Raw genomic sequence first — 18085 nt, 5'->3', positions numbered from 1 at the left:
AAAAATTGTACAAAAAATATTTATAGCAACCCTTTGTGGTGGCTACAAATTGGGAATCAAGGGAATGTCCATCAATTGAGGAATGACTGAAGAAACTGTGGTATATGATTGTAGTGGAATGGTATTGTACTATAGCAAATGACAAACAGGATGATCCCAGAAAAACCTGGAAAGACTCATATGAACTGATGTATAGTGAAGTGAGCAGAACTGGGAAAACTGTGCATAGTGACAGGAGTATGGTTCAATGAGTAATTGTGAATGATTTATCTACTCTCAGAAATTCAATGATCCAAGACAATCCGAAGGGACTAATGATGAAGCATTCTATCCACCCCCATAGAAAGAAATTATAAAAAGAGCACTTGTGGATTGTACATATATAACCTGGTTGCTGTATTGTGGAGGGGGGAGGAAAGGGAGGGAGGGAGAAAAATTTGAAATTCTAAATCTTATGAAGATGAATGTTGAAAACTACCCTTACATGTAAATAGAAAAAATTAAATGTTTCTTCCCCCCCCAAAAAAGAGAAAAGAAATGCTGAGTAGGCAGATTTGTGAAGTGAGCAGAACCAGAACATTATACACAGTAACAGCAACATTGTATGATGATCCACTGTGATAGACTTGGCTTTTCTCAACATACAATGATCAAAGACAATTCCAAAGTACTCATGATGGAATATGCTCTCCACATCCAGAAAAAGAACAGTGGAGTCTGAATGCAGATTGAACCATGCCATTTTCACTTTTTTTTCTTTCTTGAGGTTTTTTCCTTTTGTTCTGATTCTTCTTTCACAACATGACTAATGTGGAAATATGGTTAACATGATTGTCCATACATAAGCTATATATTGGTTGCTATCCTGTGGAGGGGGGAGGGAAGGGAGAGAGGGAGAAAAATTTGGAACTCAAAATCTTATAAAAACAAATGTTGAAAACTATCTTTACATGTAAATGGAAAAAAAATACTATTATGATTGAAAAAAATAAAAAAGAATGTAAGCTTCTTGAATACAAGATCTGTGTCGTTTTTCACCTTTGTATGAAAGGGCTTAGTACAATGCCTAGCACACATACCAGGTGCTTGACAAACATTTGTTGAATTGAATGTCTGTCTACACACAATGCTAATTAAGATCATTGAATTCAATGCCCTCTAAAAGGTGTTTCCATATATGTCAGCCTTTTGAGCAGGTATTTTACATAGTTTATATACCGCTTTCAATTCAGGGTATGTCTGATTCCTTTCCCTCATTTTCTGGTCTCTAAAAGCATCTTACATCTGCTTCAAATGTGTGTCACAGCAGAAGCTCCAGATATGGTGGCCACTTCCTTCCTTGCCTTTGTGTTCAAGTCTCTCTTTCCTTTGCGGTAGGCCAACCTATTTTGGTCAAGGTTTCAGGTGTAATGCCTCACTTACTCCACAGATGGTATCAATTAGCACTACTTCTCTGGGACCACTAAGCCAGCATAAAGACACTGTTAAACCCTCCCTTCCCATAAAGAAAGACAATCCAGCTAAATGCAACATTTCACACTCAACTAAGAGCAGAGATATATGTTTCATCATTGGTCCTCCAGTTTGAGGGTCTTATGCTTGTGTCAGGAGCATATGAAGTGGTCACATGACCAAAAATATGGAGGCTAGACATGTTCTCTGGCCCTTGTGACCTCTCAAAGCTCTCTAAAATAGGAATTATGCACTTAAGATAAGCAATTTCAGTTGCCTCAATAGGCAACAAAGAACCAAAATAAGGTTAATAAAACACCTAATGAATTAATATCATAGAAAGCTAATCTCTAGCTCCTAACAAGAGCTCACTCAGCATCCCTTCCCACCACACTCCTGGCAGCAGGGGTATAGAAGGTGACCTAGCTAATTGCAACTGAATTCAGCTCTACATCCCACTCTCAGTGTGGGAAGAACCAAAAGGCAGGAATCTGTTCAGGCTGTGACCACACTATGATAGTGAGGAACAGCCCAGCCAGATAGCAGAGGAACAGAGAGAGGGGGCAGGACACATTTATAGTTGTGTGGTACTCCACTAACCCTGAGGTAAAGGACCCAGCATCTAGCTGGAGCTAGTTCAGTTCCCCCAGAAGTCACTTGGGGCAGAGACCAAGGCTGGTGAACCATGAACTGATCAGTATCAGAAGAGATTGAGCCCCTTTGAAATCTAATCCCCTAGGGAAACTATCATCAAAAGGGAGAGACTCATAAAAAGAACAATAGGAGAATATAGTAATAAAAAGATTGAAATTACTCATTATTGAAAATAATGAAAAAAGATTGAAAAAATATGTCAGGAGGAAGAAAACTCAATTAAAGACCTTGAGCACAAACAGAAAAATCAACCAGATAAATGAACAAGGAAGATACTAATCGGAGAAGGCTTGTGAATCAGGTAAGAGAGTTCTGCCATCTATGAATAAGTACTGCAAGACAAAAGAAAATGAATTAACATCTGATAGGGTGGGAGAACCAGGAGATTCCCAAGAGAACATAGAATCAAAACAAAATAGATAAGGAGATAAAACTATCCCTATTTGCTAATGATATGATGGTTTACTGGGAAAACCCCAGAGGATCAGCAAAGATACTTTTATTTATTTATTTGTTTGTTTGTTTTGTGGGGCAATGGGGGTTAAGTGACTTGCCCAGGGTCACACAGCTAGTAAGTATCAAGTGTCTGAGGCCGGATTTGAACTCAGTCCTCATGAATCCAGGGCCAGTGCTTTATCCACTGCGCCACCTAGCTGCCTCAGCAAAGATACAAATTGAGACAGTTAATAGTTTTTAGCAAAGTTGCAGGCTACAAAATAAACCTTAAAAATAAATTGCTTTGATTAAAGCATATTATTTTTCACTTTTTGTATTTTTTTCATTTTTTTCCCCTTGTGGGTCTGTGTCTTCTTTCACAACATGACTAAAATGGTACTATGTTTTGCATGATTGAACACATATAACCCATATCAAATTGCTTACTGTCTCAGAAAGGGAGGAATGAGAGAGGGAGAAAATTTATAACTCAAAAAATATTTTTAAGTGAATGTTAAAATTGTCTGTAACTGGTAGAAAATCTAAAAATAGAATAAAAGGAAAAAATAAAATGCATTTCTATATAATAAGAAAATACAAGAGTAACTTTGGTAGTATTGTGGTTTTAATTATATTGGCATGGCCCAGCCATGAGCACTGAAACTTCCTCCAGTTATTTAAATCATTTTAAAATTTCTTTAAGAAGCATTTTGTAATTGAAATTATACGATATTTTTGTATACTTTGTTAGACTGCTCCCCAAATACATTTAGTACTTTGTAGTTATTTGGAATAGTACTCCCCTTTCTATCATTGCCTCTTGGATTTTATTATTATGTAGAAATGCAATTTGTTTTTTCCTTTTATATAGCAAAGAATGAAAATAAAACATCAACTACTTTCCTACTAAAGTCTGAATTTTACCATATTTGTTGAATTATTCAGAAGTTTAAGCTATCTTATAGAATGACAATATAGAATAAACTATGATCATTATTCCATGGCACCTATTGTTTGCCAAGCACTGTGAAGAGTGTTGGGAATAAATACAAATACAGATAAAATGAAAGATAGTTTCTGCCCCGAAAAGGTTTGCATTTTAATGGAGGAAGACACACAAAAGGAAGCTGAAAAGGAGTGGGGGCAGGGGGAAGAGAAGGTACGGGGCTGGGGGAGGTGGGAAAAATCTAAAGAAGTCCCAAAGCAGTGCAGCTGATGGGAAATGAGGAAAAGATTGTACTGGGCCCCCTCCTTAAATGGAGGTGTTGGAGCTCATGACTCTGTTTTCCAAGTCAGAGGGTCCAATCAGAAGAGCATAGAGTATTGTTGAAATGTGACTACCACACTCATTTGTATCCTATTAACTGGAAACTTCTACTAAAAAAAAAAAAAGATCACATTAGGTTCCTTGATAGATAGTAGCTGTGTTCCATAATCAGGTTGGATTATATTTGGAAAATCATTCAATGATTTCATTAGAACCAAGCTCATCCCTGACACAAAAGCCCATCCTTTTAATGTTAATAGTGACCCAGTGAAGCCATTTGGCTGTGAATCACAGACTGTCACAGTCCCTGGAGAGGGGCATAGAAAAGGATGTAAGAAGGTTATCTCAAACAAATTTGAGCACCTCACAATTTTGCTTCGGGTCAGTCCTAACTGTATGATGTGTATGGCTCACGTGTCAACACACAGATATGTGTTCATTGTATCACTTCAAATAAATGAATACATCTGTGTTTTCATTCAAGGTGGGCACTCCCTCTGCCAATTAAGTTTACATTCTCTTCTATGATTTTAAGAGACTTCAGAAGCTGCCAAAAAAAGTCAGTACATTAGAGTTAGCTCTCTGAGCCCCTCTCCGTCTAACTATGCTGGTGCTCAGATAACAGAAAATATCTGGCCCATATTCAAGACTTCCCAGCTTAGTAGGACTGGCCTCCTGGATAGCTTTCAAGAGTTCAGATCATCTTGAAACCATGATGAGATATTGGAGGAGGATTTGAGGAATTCCCTACTTTTAAAAGTTATGAATTATTATTTCTGTTTTCCCTTTAATTTTTTTTTGAGAAACTTGTAGAGGATACCATTGAAGGTGATTGCTATGTGGTTTGAGAGAAGCAGAAATCCTTATCAACCCAACCTAACCCAAACCTTGCCAGACTGGGGGAAATCTGAGTAGAGTCTTGAATAAGAATGTGAAGGACTTTAGCAAGGGAAAGGTAGAAGGCTATTTCAAGCAATGAAATGTATAAAATTAGAAAGGGTTTAAATGAGAGCCTATACTTTAATGTATTTGACTCCATAGGAACAGAGTCCCTTGGATGACTCATAGATTCACAATTAAATTAATTTTTTTTTAAAAGATCATGCCTGTGCATAAAAATTAGTCTATTGAATATTCTCCTGACAAAGTTAGAGTTAACTACTGTTGCTGGATTGAATGGATAATTGTGCAATCACTCAAGATTTTTTGTTGCATAAATTAAAGCAATCACACTCATCTGGTTTCAACTTCAGGATGCAAAGATGACTGGCAGATGGGGTTACAAATAAGTCATTTTGTCTTTCATGGTGAGGCACTGTCTATGTGATCCACAAATCTAAAGTTTTTCTTGATTTGGGTTTGAAGCATTATGACCACGAGGGGACCAGGGCACCAATAACATGTTGCAAAGTTACCCCTCCAGCCCAGCATCTCACCAACAACTTTATCCCAAGATGTTGCCTCCAGAAAGAAGTCTTCCAGTATTTCAGGGGCTGCTTGGGTGACGATGATGACAACTAGTAATACTACTACTATTAATTATTATTGTTAATAATAAAAGCTAACATTCATATAGCATTTACTATGTGCCAGGCACTGTGCCAAGTGTTTTACAATTTTTACATTTGATCTTCACAACAATCCTGTGAGGTAGGTGCCATGATTATGCCCATTTTACAGGTAGGAAACTGAAGCAAACAGTGACTTGCCTGGGATCACACAGCTAGTAAAAGTCACAATTTGAATTCAGGTCTTCCTGACTCCAGGTCTACCCTCTATGCACCATGGAACCCTTTAGCTGCCTCAATGGGACAGTAACCTAGCTATTTTTTTCCTAATGCATGAAGAGTATATCAATGTAGCCAAGTTCTCTTCAGCGAGGACTCCTATCTGGCAAAAACCAAAAACCCAAAATCCCGACAACCTGAGAAAGGCAGGTGTCTTGTAATGAAGGGGCAGGGAAGGGGGTGGAGAGGCTTCATCCTAGGTCCAAAAATTACAATGCCATTGAGGGAAGTGGAAAAAGCGATGCAATGTCACCACAACACACTCAAAAACATCAATCTACTTGTCTACACAAATACCAGGACAACATTTGGGGGGCAAGTGATTAAGATGAATTTTTTTTTAATTGGGCAAGAAGGGAAGGATATGACTCACTTCATTTCATTTAGAATGAAGCCTTCATGTCATCTGTGTCAGCCGCTTCAGCAAACCACTTCCTCCATTGTATTATGTTTGAACTGGAGAGCTCCCAGAGTTGAAAACCAGGAGGTTACCAGAAGTCATTTGCCTACCTCCAATTGATGGCCATTTAGAAACATTAAAGATATGATTTCAACCTTGTACCTGCCAGCATTTCATTGGAAATTGTAAAAATCAGGAATTTGTGGAAGTCTTATTATTTACAATGTTCAGCACCATGATTAAAAATTGTTCTGATTATGAGAATAATAAAAGGAAAAGACAAAACAACATGTTGATTCAACAATGTGGACAAGATTTCTATCACCCTAAAGTAAACTAAGCCAAGCCAATAACAAAATAAAACAAAATCCCAGTCATCTGACCCTAACAGTAATTAAACTATAGTATCCTGAAAATGTTAGTTATGTATGCTGCTTTTTCATAGTTAACATCTCTGTAAAACTAGGTTCTTAGTCTGTGCAGATAGTAAAATTTGGTTCCACCTATTAGGAAGCCAAGAGTTAAGTAGTTGGGGTTCTACTAAACCACTGAATCATAAGAAGGCTTATTTTTTCCATCTACCTCAAGAAGATTCAAGTGGTCTGTGACCTCCTTTAGTCTTCTGACTAATCAGTTCTAGGACACTACAATAGGGTTGAAGAAGGAGATAGGGTGTTTCACTGTTAGATGGGAGGAGGCCTATGTGATAATCTGGGGGCCAGTGTTACTTCATTAGATTCCAAGGTCTCTAGGGTAGTCACATCGGGGAAGAGGAGAAGGAAAAGGGGATGAGGAAGAACATTAACAGAAAGCCAAGATCTGTTTCAGGTTTTAGGTGCTTTGAAGAGCTTGAATCAATCTTGTCACTGTCACAGACACAGACACTTCTTGCTTTTTCAGGAAGTGTTATTCATGCAACTTTAGGGTTAGGAATGTGATTTTTGCTCCCCAGTCATTTCTGTGAACTGCCTCTCCCCCTTATTACGTCTATAATTCTCTCTCTCTCTCTCTCTCTCTCTCTCTTTCTCTCTCTCTCTCTCTCTCTCTCTCTCTCTCTCTCTCTCCCCCTCTCTCTCTCTCCCTCTTTCTCTCTCTCTCTGACTTTCCCCCTCCCTCTATTTTTTTCATTTCTCCTCTTTCCCTTTTTATCTGTGCCTATATAATATCAATTTTTGGATTATCTTAATTTTATTTTATCACCCTTTGGTATAAGTAATTAAGGATTGCCTACAATTAGACTGGCCACTTAACTTACAAACATGACATGAGGAATAAATATTTGTAATATATTCCAACTGTTTTGATAGGCATTATATAAGTACATTGTGTTTTTAACTCGATATATTAAGGAATAAAAATATAACCATGGCAAACTAACTGGCAAAAATAACATGGCAAAATATAGCCAAGGCTCCTTTACAGCTTATTTTAATACTTCTGTAAGGGGGCATCCATTGAAGTGGCTAAGTGGAGCTTTGTATTAGGTTATCATCTAATGCTAAGCAAGATTAGTTGCTAGCAACAGTGGCAAAAAGTACATTAGGGAGACCAGCACCATGTTCTCCCTATTTCTTCCTAGTTACAGGCTCATCTCCTTCATAGCTCTCTCATTCTGGGTTCAGAGAAGTCTAGTGGTTATGTTCTAATATACATCAGAAATAACCAAAAATGCAGACACTATCTCTAATTTGTTCACTCCTGCCCTGGACTAAGACTGGGGAAATTTCTTCTTCCATGAGCTGGCTTCCCTTTTCTCAGTCATGAACTACAAAATCATAGGGAAACAATTTTATTTGTATATTTAACAGACTACTTGGAGTTAAAGTTACAATTGTTATTGTTATTGTCATAGGTCATATGTCACACTTTGCATGAGACTTAAATTTTTCCAATAACATTAAGTAACAGGATTTTCAAAGGCACATTGTGTTTTAAACTTCTTGAAAGTTTAATAGCCTCGCTTAGAAATTTATGGGAGAACCGATAGTATTTTTCAACTTAAAGTCCTCTCTTGATTTATAGAAATAAATCGCTGTTAATGACCATTTAATTTATTAAGAGCATCAAATACCATGAAAACTGTAAACTGATGTCAAGAACAAAGTATGTCAGGTTGTGACATGAATTGCAGGTAGGGTTCAATTATTCCCTTCCTTCCTGCCTCAACTGTCCTCCCCAATGGTCAGAGGGGAGAATGAGAAGTGAAGTAGTCAGGAAAGTAAAGGAAGCAAGAACTTTCCAAGCAGGCACTCCAGGGAAGTAGAGAAGGACAAAGGAACTATAAAATGGATTTCATGTTCACCAACCACTGCAGCTGCCAGTTCGCCTCTATTCTTCTGGTCAGCTCTGGTCCTCAGCCACTTCTCAGTTTTTACTCTGGTTTAATCTGTTCTTATCTCCACTCCACTCTTATCTCCACCTCTATTTTTGCCTGCTTATAGCCACCAGGTGAGCAATGCCCATCCATTATTACTCTGTTTCTATTTATGTATCTCAGCAAGCAAGGCATCTGGCTCAAAGCAGCAGCACCATGGAGTCCTGGAAGTGGGCTCCTTCCTTCCTTCCTCTCCCAGCCTGAGGCAAAATTTTCCCTCAATCCCCCAAACCCTTAGAAACATGGTGAATTCTGAATAATGTATAGTCACCAGTAGGTACACACATCAGCCCAACTAACTCACTCTCCATGACAACTTCTCTGTGGGAGAGGTAATCTGAGCCAAGTTTACATATCTTAATAGCTAAATTAATCAAATCCCATTTAAATTGTTTTTAATTAAATTTTCTTTACAATATTTAACAAAGAATAATAGTGCAAATGAACATAGATCCATCATTGGGTGATTTTTTTTGAACAATTTTTTTCTTTAACATTCATTTCTTTTATTTTTTAACAAGTCAACTTGAGTTATAAGTAATAATGATCATACATATGTACCCTTTGCATTCGACTTAATTTGCTGACAATGACTTTAAACTACTGTAGGGTATAGAGGTTAGGAATGTATATGCGTGAGTATATGTGTATGTATGTGTTTCCCATGTAGGTTATGTGTATCTCTAGATTTGGTTTTCAGGGAGGTGTGAATAGACAACTTTAGAGTCTCCTCTACCCACCCTTTTTTAAGGGAGACTTTGATTCCTACCACACGGGGAGGCAGAAGATTATACCACAAGACTGGCCACTTTGCTCTCTGCAGGAAGGGGGTACAAGACTAGAATTATATTTCTCCATCTCTCTCCCAAATATTGCTATACTAGGTTAAATAATGTTTAGCTTCAAGCTGTACTCCCGATCACTATCCTTTAATGAAGGAATACTACAAACTACATAGCCAAAGGCTTGACTCCCCACCTACCAAATGCCGGTTACATAAATACCACACATAGAAAATAGGAAATAAATCCATTTAGCCAAAATGATAGCAACAAAAAAATCAGAGAAAGTGTATAGATAAGTATACATCAGACAATACACAGAATAAATGAACTCTCTCACTGGGAGCGAGCTATCTCATCTCTACCGAAAGAGACTCAGATCTCATCCAAGAGAAATTCCTTAAGGTCTCTAATGTGGTAACTTGCCAGCTCTTCTATATGTCAACTTCTTCCCAGAGTCGTTCTATCCCTTCAGGGTCCTCTCCCAGAAGAGAATCTGGAACCAGGTCTCTTCTCTCTTGGCAGAAGAGAGAGCAGGAGTAGCCAATCTTTACCAGTGAGATGAGACTTATGCAAATGGGTTTTGAGCCCCTGGTTACACTACTAATATGTCATCTTCAAGTTCTTTCTTAAATTAAATAATTCTTATCAATGCACACTTTGCAACCATATTCACAAAGATAGAATTAAGTGGAAGTAATTGCAACCCCTCAAAAATTTTAGTAAGGAAAAAGGGAATTCTGTTGGTGGAGGCTACATCTAGATTAGATGTGACAAAATTTCATTACAGCTTCTTACTTTGATGTGCCTTGTCATTTTCCCCCCTTGAAATAAACTTTCACCATTTGACTCTATGAGAACTTGAAATTAATGATAATTTCTGAATCCTTTCTAATTCCACTTCTTTTTTAGTATGCTTCACTGAATCACAGGTACTATCAGCAGAGAACTATGGGTAATTTTGGCTCCTAAGAGAGTGAAATTCAAACATACTTATGAAATACAAATAGTGTTTCAAATCTGGCCCTACTAACCTATAATTACAGAACAATCTGTTAATTAAATTAACATATTTCTGGTTTGGTGTGTAAACAAAGGCTAATTTATGAATTTACTAATTGCTTTTCTCTACTACTGATTTGTAGGATATCACTTATGACATATGTCTACTGAAACATGCTGGCATCAATTCATATATTGCTCCAGATTAGTGAAAGTTGGAATAATAGATTTTGTGTATGTGAAATATACTTCTTTTCCCCCCTTTGAACCTGACACACTACTTAGTAATCTAATTTCAGCAAATAAGTGCCATTTTTTGGCTAGGAAACTAAACAAAGTTTTCATTGTTGTTAACCACACATTTTCCCCTAATTAGGAATAATTATTGGATTATCTGAAGGAGATTACAACAATGAAGTAAAAGTTCACTGTAGGCTACTTGTCCTTGAATTTCTATATACTTTAGGATTTTGGCAGTCTTTGCTTCTCTGCCCAGATTATTTGAAATTTGGGTTTTCACTTATTGACATAACCTTTCTTTGGAAGAGCTCAAACTCTAAGCAACCTTCTGGAAAATGTTAAAAGTTGAACCAAATCCTTCGATATCAGTGGTCTTTTTTTTTTTTTTTTTTTAGTGAGGCAATTGGGGTTAAGTGGCTTGCCCAAGGTCACACAGCTAGTAAGTGTTAAGTGTCTGAGGCCGGATTTGAACTCAGGTATTCCTGACTCCAGGGCCGGTGCTCTATCCACTGCGCCACCTAGCTGCCCCCTGATATCATTGGTCTTAATCCAAGCCCTGCATTTTATAGATCAGGAAACTCAGGCCCAGAGGGGTTAAGTGATTTGTCCAAAGTCACATAGTTATTGGTAGAAATAGTACTGAAATTCAAGACATCCATCTGACTCCCAGCCCCTGTGCTATTTCTGGTATTCTGTGCTCTAAATTATCAAGTTGTTGTTGTGTTTTTTTTTTTAAGTGAGGAAGATATAGTATTAATTTTGCTTCAATATGGACCTTTGGAATCCCATTACACATTACTCAGTATAAATCAGCTCTGGGAAGATGTGATGAGATTCTTATGATCTAAAATCATATTAAAAATGTAAAGTAGGAATGTAGACAATTAGGTACAAGATAAGTTGGCTTATTAGTGACTTTGAGGAAGGACATTTGGCTTCTTAGTACATTTAATACAATGTTGTCTTTGAAGTTTTGGAAAGATTGCTGAGTGTTTTGACTTTTGACTCAACAGATCATAGATTCAGAAGGGGAAGGAGTCTCAGAAGTCAATATGTCCAATTTCATTTTAGAGACTAGGGTATCAAGACTCAGAGAATCTAACTGACTTGCCCATAGTTATGCAGCTAGTAAGTGTCAGAGGTAGGATTTTAAAAAATTCTTTGTGTGTTTTTTTCTTTTCTTTTCTTTTCTTTCTTTCTTTCTCTATCTATCTATCTCTCTATTTATTTATTTAGTCATCCATTCATCCATCCACCCATCCACCCATTCATTCATTTTGTTTGCTTGTTTGTTCATTTATTTACTTGTTTGTTTATTTACTTATTTATCCATCCATCTATTCATTTATTCCTTTGTTTATTTTCAGAGGTAAGATTTTAACTCAAATCTTTCTGACTCTCTTTCTGGCATCTTATGCATTATACCATACTGTCTCTTCATATTTTTTTTCTATTCTGAATTGATATTTAAAGGAGCAAATGGGGGAGGGAATTGTCCAAAGAAAGGAGCAAATATCCTCTAAGCTTATGATGAAATATCACCCCTAGTGCCTCCCATATAAAAGCGTCCTTCTAAGGAAAAGATCAGGCTAAGGACTTCAAAGGCTAGGCATTTGGAATAGGGGACCTTTCCCTGTCTTTTTCTAGCAGTGTTCCCAAACTAACTTATCTTACAGGATCTGGAATGTATTCACATTCATTTGTCTTCCAGTATCAGGAAGATGAAAGGTAAAAGAATGTGACATTCTTTTTTTAAACTATTAATAAAACTTTAATTTCTTTAAAGTACAATAGAGAGGCACATGATGAGCAAGAGTAGACTACAGGACATCATCAAGGAAGAACTGAGCAGAATGTTGTCAGAGAGATATATAACCAGAAAGTGAAATGAACCTACCACATAGGAAAAGTGAAGGATTTCTAGATAGATGGCCTATGAGATCCATTGGTATTTAGCAGTGTAAGAAACATAGAGGAAGGCCACCAACACACTGGCTAATTGTCCTCTGAAGGATTTATGAAAAGACATGAACAAGAGGAACACATGATGAAAAGGTAGTTGCAGAGGAGAAAGGGAATAATAATAACTAGCATTTATATAAAGCTTTAAGATTTACAAAGCATTTTACAAATATTTTCTCATTTTATCCTCACAATACCTTGGTTATAGGTGCTATTATTATCCTTATTTTACATATGAGGAAACTGAGGCAGACAGAAGTTAAGTAACTTTCTTTTTTTTTTTAAGTAATTTTCCCAAGGTCACACCACTACTAAGGCCACATTTAAATTCAGGACTTACTGACTCCAAGTTCAGTGCTTTATCTACTGTACCTCCTAGTTGAACCACTGAATGTTTGGAATTAGTAGATATTATGAGGCAACTAGGTGGCACAATGGATAGAGCACTAGGTCTGGAGTCAGAAAGACTAAACTTCCTGAGTTCAAATCTAGCCTCAGACACTTCCTAATTGTGTGACCCTGGTCAAGTCACTTAGCCCAATTTGTCTTAGTTTCCTCATCTATAAAATGAGCTGGAGAAGGAAACAGTAAACCACTCCAGTATCTTTGCCAAGAAAACCCAAAATGGGGTCACCAAGAGTTGGGTACAACTGAAAATGACTGAACAACAACAATTAGATATTACACTCTTCCCAAAAAAGCTATTTGTTCTCTAAGGAGGGATGATACGGATCTAGAGGTTCTATCAAGCAAAAAAAGAATTAAAAAAAATCAAGCAAACAAAAAACCCACCATCTAGTAAAGGTCAGAGAAAGAAGAGTAGAAGTGATTAGTTACTCCATGCTGAGGGGATACCAAGACAGCTGTTTATTGCGTTGACCTCAACTATAGAGTGCTCTGCTCTTTTTCAGGGCAGTTATCCAGGACATGATGGAGAACCTCATAAAACTTGTCAAGCAAGATGACAATTACCTACTTTTGACAATTTGTGTAGACACAAATGATATCACTGGAAGGGATCCAGAAAGCATTTCTAAAGATTATTCAATCTTGGGAAAGAGGCTGAAGACTTCAGGCAGAATCCAGGGGGTATTTTCATCACTGATGCTGATCAAAGACAAGGCTTACAGAAAATAAAGTCATGCTTGGGAAGCAAAAAGCTAGATGCCTGAGAAGATTGTGGCTAGGAAAAGGATATGTATTTCTGGACCACAGTTTAAGATATAGGTGTACTGGCTCCTGGTCAAGGATGGAATATTCCCTGCAAGGATTGGGAAAAATGTATTTTCTTAGAGTATTGAAAAATCTAAAAAAATGGCTATAAACTGAAAAAGGAAAAAAAAGAAGAAAACTGCCTACATAGATTCACCAAAATAGATACCAGAAAGAACGGCATCAGTAGAGGAAGAAAAATATCAGTAAAAAACATAGAAATACTTAGGAGACAAAATCCAAGAAAGCAGCCAACGATAAAACCCATGGCCTCAAATGGCTATACAGAAAAGTATAAAGTATGGATAACAAGCAAATCGATTTAGATACTGTAATGCAATTAAACACATTTGATCTCATAGTTATCACTAAAACCTGGTAGAATTGAACCCATGATGGAAAATGGGCCTGAAAGCACAAACTTTATTTAAAAGGAATACAATAGATAAAAGGGGCAGAGTTAATACTGTATATTAAGAAGATAAATCCATTCTAAGGAAATCAGCCACCAAGAGTGAAGGAAAGCATTTGGGTAAAACTCAAAAGAGTCAGAAACAGAAGAAATGTCTTCCTACTTGTATGCTATAGATCACCTGGAGAGGACATTCGGTATTATGCAAATTAATTAGAATTTAGAAAAATAATTAAGCTTATGATACATAATGAATATAATAAACCTTATTACAAGTTTTTTTGCATCCTTAAAGGCCATTTAAAATGCAATATGCCTTCCTTTCAATCAATCAACAAGAATTTTTTTATCCTTGGAAAAGTGAATTTTAATTCTTTTCTTTTTTCTCAATTACATGTAAAAACAATTTGTAACATTTGGGTTTTTTTAGAATTTGAATTTCCAAATTTCCTCTCTTCCTCTTTTTCCTCCTCCCTCCTTGAGAAGGCAAGCAATTTGATATAGATTATACATGTGCAGTTGTGTAAAACTTATTTCCATGTTGCAAAAGAAAACAGACCCCCCCAAAAAAAAAACAACTAAGAAAAATAAAGTAAAAAAAAAATGCTTTGATCTGCATTCAGACTGCATCAGCTCTTTTTCTAGACGGTGGATAGTGTTTTTCATCATGAGTGCTTCAGAATTGTCTTGGATCATTGTATTGCTGAGAAGAGCTAAGTCATATTACTGCTACTGTATACAATGTTTTCCTGGTTCTGCTCACTTCACTTAATCAACAAGTGTTTAAAAACCCACCATGTGCCAAGCATTGTGTTAGATGCTAGGGATAAAAACACAAAGAATGAAACAATCTTTAGTTATGAGAGATTCAATCATTGCCTGACTCTTGACTCCATTTGGGGTTTTCTTGGCAAAGATACTGGAGTGGTTTATTTCCTTCTCCAGCTCATTTTACATATGAGGAAACTGAGGTAAAGAGGGTTAAGTGACTTGCAAGAGGTAACACAGCTAGTGAAGGTCCAAGGCCAGATTTGAACTCAAGAAGATGAGTCTTCCTGACTCCAGGCCTAGCATTGTGCCACCTAGCTGCCCTGATTGTAAAAATATCCAGCCAGAAAAAAAGTTTGGGGATTAAAAAAAAGACTTCCAGTAGGCCAAGAATTTTTGTCCCCACTAAAGGAATGATGATAAACAAGACTTATGGGCCCACTCAAAACTTTTTGGGGATGAATATTTTACAGATTGATGAAGATGCCCAGAATCTCCAGGTTCATCTGGACTACTTATTATATTTGCAGATGACAAAATGCTAGGAGAGACAGATAATTCATTGGGTATAAGAATCAGGGTCCAAATCAATCTTGGCATAATGTCCCTAATTCATATGTTTCTTTAAAATACATCTCATCAAAGATAACTTCCTCCTTTTACTCGGCTTCTCTTCATGCTTTCTGACCCCATTTCTCTCAAGAATAATAGCTAATATTTATCTTCGAGGCACTGTGCTAAATGATTTGCAATTATTATCTCATTTGATTCTCACAACATCCCTGGAAGGTAGGTGCTTTTATTATCCCCATTTTACATATGAGGAAACTAAGGCAAACAGAGGTTAAGGAACTTACCCAGAGTCCCATTAGTTAAGTGTCTGAGGCTGAATCTGAACTCAACTCCCACTCCATCTACTTTGCCACCTGGAAACCCACATTTGCTATCTCTAGTGTTTCCAGCCCAGCTGGGGGAACAAATGGCTTTCATTCACATTAACATGTTTAAAATCCTATACTATATTATTTCAATTACTCCATCACCAAACAGATTATAGATATTTCACTATGGAAAAATCATGGTTGAATGAGGAACCATCTCTCCTCCTTAGTGGGAATCAGATCAACTCTCTAGTAACAGTTACTCTCAACCCATCTATTATTTTAGAAGAAGGTTTTGTTTTGGTTTTGTCACAGGCCTTCAATTTTGGAACATTTTTTTTTCTGGAGAGAAAGAGGCAAAGAGGGATCATTTCTGGGTTGAAAAGACAGCTTTTAAGATCTTTCTTGGCTTAAAAAGAGACAGAGTGGCTGAGTTGATTAGAGTCCTGGTTTCTTTGGGCTCTGTCACCATAATGGCAAAAGGGTCAGCTGTGGCTCAGTGAACAGAAAGCATTAAATTTGAAGCCAGAAGCTTAGGTTCACAACTCTGTTCTCCCATTTATTAGTGGAGCGCCTTTGGATAAGTCACTTATCCTTTACAAACCTTAGTTTTCTAATCCACAAAATGGAAATAAATAGACCTGCACTACTACTTCATGTGGCAGCTAGGCTAGGTCATGCAGTGGAAGGGTGCCAGTCCTGGAGTCAGGAGGACCTCAATTCAAATCCAGCCTCAAACACTTACTAGCTGTGTGACACTGGACAAATCACTTAATCCTATTTGCCTCAGTTTCCTCATCTATAAAATGAGTTGGAGAAGGAAACAACAATGCAGTCCAATATATTTGCCAAGAAAACCCCAAATGGGGTCATGAAGAGTTGGACATGACTTGGACATAACTAACTGACTAAACAACAAAAATTTTGCACAGCTGGGGAGTGACGAGTGGTTTTAAAAAGAGAGAGATAATATAGGAAGAGTGCTTTACAAAAGTGTCAACCATCAACAAGGATCATGGTGATTAAACTGTGCCCCAAATTTCTTTGGGTATAAAACAGGTCTTTGACCATAAAGAGGTGTAGTATCTCTCTGTTTCAGGCTGGTCTTTGGTACAGCTTCCACATGTTTCTTTTTTCTTTTTCTTTTTTTTTTTTTGTAGGGCAATGAGGGTTAAGTGACTTGCCCAGGGTCACACAGCTAGTAAGTGTCAAGTATCTGAGGCCAGATTTGAACTCAGGTCCTCCTGAATCTAGGGCCGGTGCTTTATCCACTTCGAGACCTAGCTGCCCCTGCACATGTTTCTTTCTCTAATTCCACCATACACTCTGAGATCCAGTGACACTGGACTCCTTGCTATTCGTTGAACAGGACATTCCGTCTCTCAACTCTCAGCATTTTCACTCACTGTCTCCCATGTAAAAAACGTTCTCCCTCTTCATCATTGCCTTCTGGTTTCCCAGGCTTCCTGCAAGTCTCAGCTAGAATCCCACCCCTAGAGTGAGTAAGCCTTACTCTCATCAGAATTGGCTCAAAGAGGGAATAACATACACACTCAATTGGGTATAGTAATCTATCTTATCCTACAGGAAAGTAGAAGGGAAAGGAGATTGGGGGGGGTGGAAAGAAGGGAGGACAGATTGGGGGAGGGGACAGTCAGAAGTAAAACACTTTTGAGGAGGGATAGGGAGAAAGAAGATAAAAATAGAGTAAATATGGGGAGGCAATAGGATGGAGGGAAACACAGTTAGCAATAGTAACTAAAAATTTTGAAGCAGAGGCAAGAGCAATGTAAGATGATGATGAAGATGTTGAAGATAATGATGGTAGAGCTTGAGGATGATTGTGGTGATGGTGGTGGTGATGATGTGATGATGATGATAAAACATATGGAACTTACCTTGCTGGGCTATTATGAAAAAATTCTTTATCAGGTATGAGGTACTATATAAATGTTATCCACTGGTGTTGTCACAATAATCAACATCATGGATTTATTGTAAGGAAGTCTATCTTTAAAGTATTATATAAATGTAGTTTACTATAAAAAATGATGAACAGGATGCTATCAGAAAAACCTGAAAATTCTTACATGAGCTGATCCAAAGTGAAATGTACTGTATACAAAATAACAGCAACATTGTAAGATGATTTGCTATGGATAACTTAGTTATTTTCAGCAACACAATGATCCAAGGCAACTCTGAAGGACTTATGAAAAATGCAATCCATCTACAGAGAAAGAACTGATGGTATCTGAATACAAACTGAAGCATAATTTTTTTGTTAATTCCTTTTTCTAAAGTTTTTTTTGTTTCTTTTCTTTCACAACCTGACCAACGTGGAAATGTTTTGCATGACTACATATGTATAACTTATATTGAATTGCTTGAGTTCTTAAGGGGGGTGATGGGTAGGAAGTAAGAGAATTTGGAACACAAAGTTTTAAAAATCAATGT

Source organism: Dromiciops gliroides, chromosome 1 (genome assembly GCF_019393635.1).
Source record: "Dromiciops gliroides isolate mDroGli1 chromosome 1, mDroGli1.pri, whole genome shotgun sequence".
Taxonomy (NCBI): Eukaryota; Metazoa; Chordata; class Mammalia; order Microbiotheria; family Microbiotheriidae; genus Dromiciops; species Dromiciops gliroides.
Note: the sequence above shows the minus strand (reverse complement) of the source record.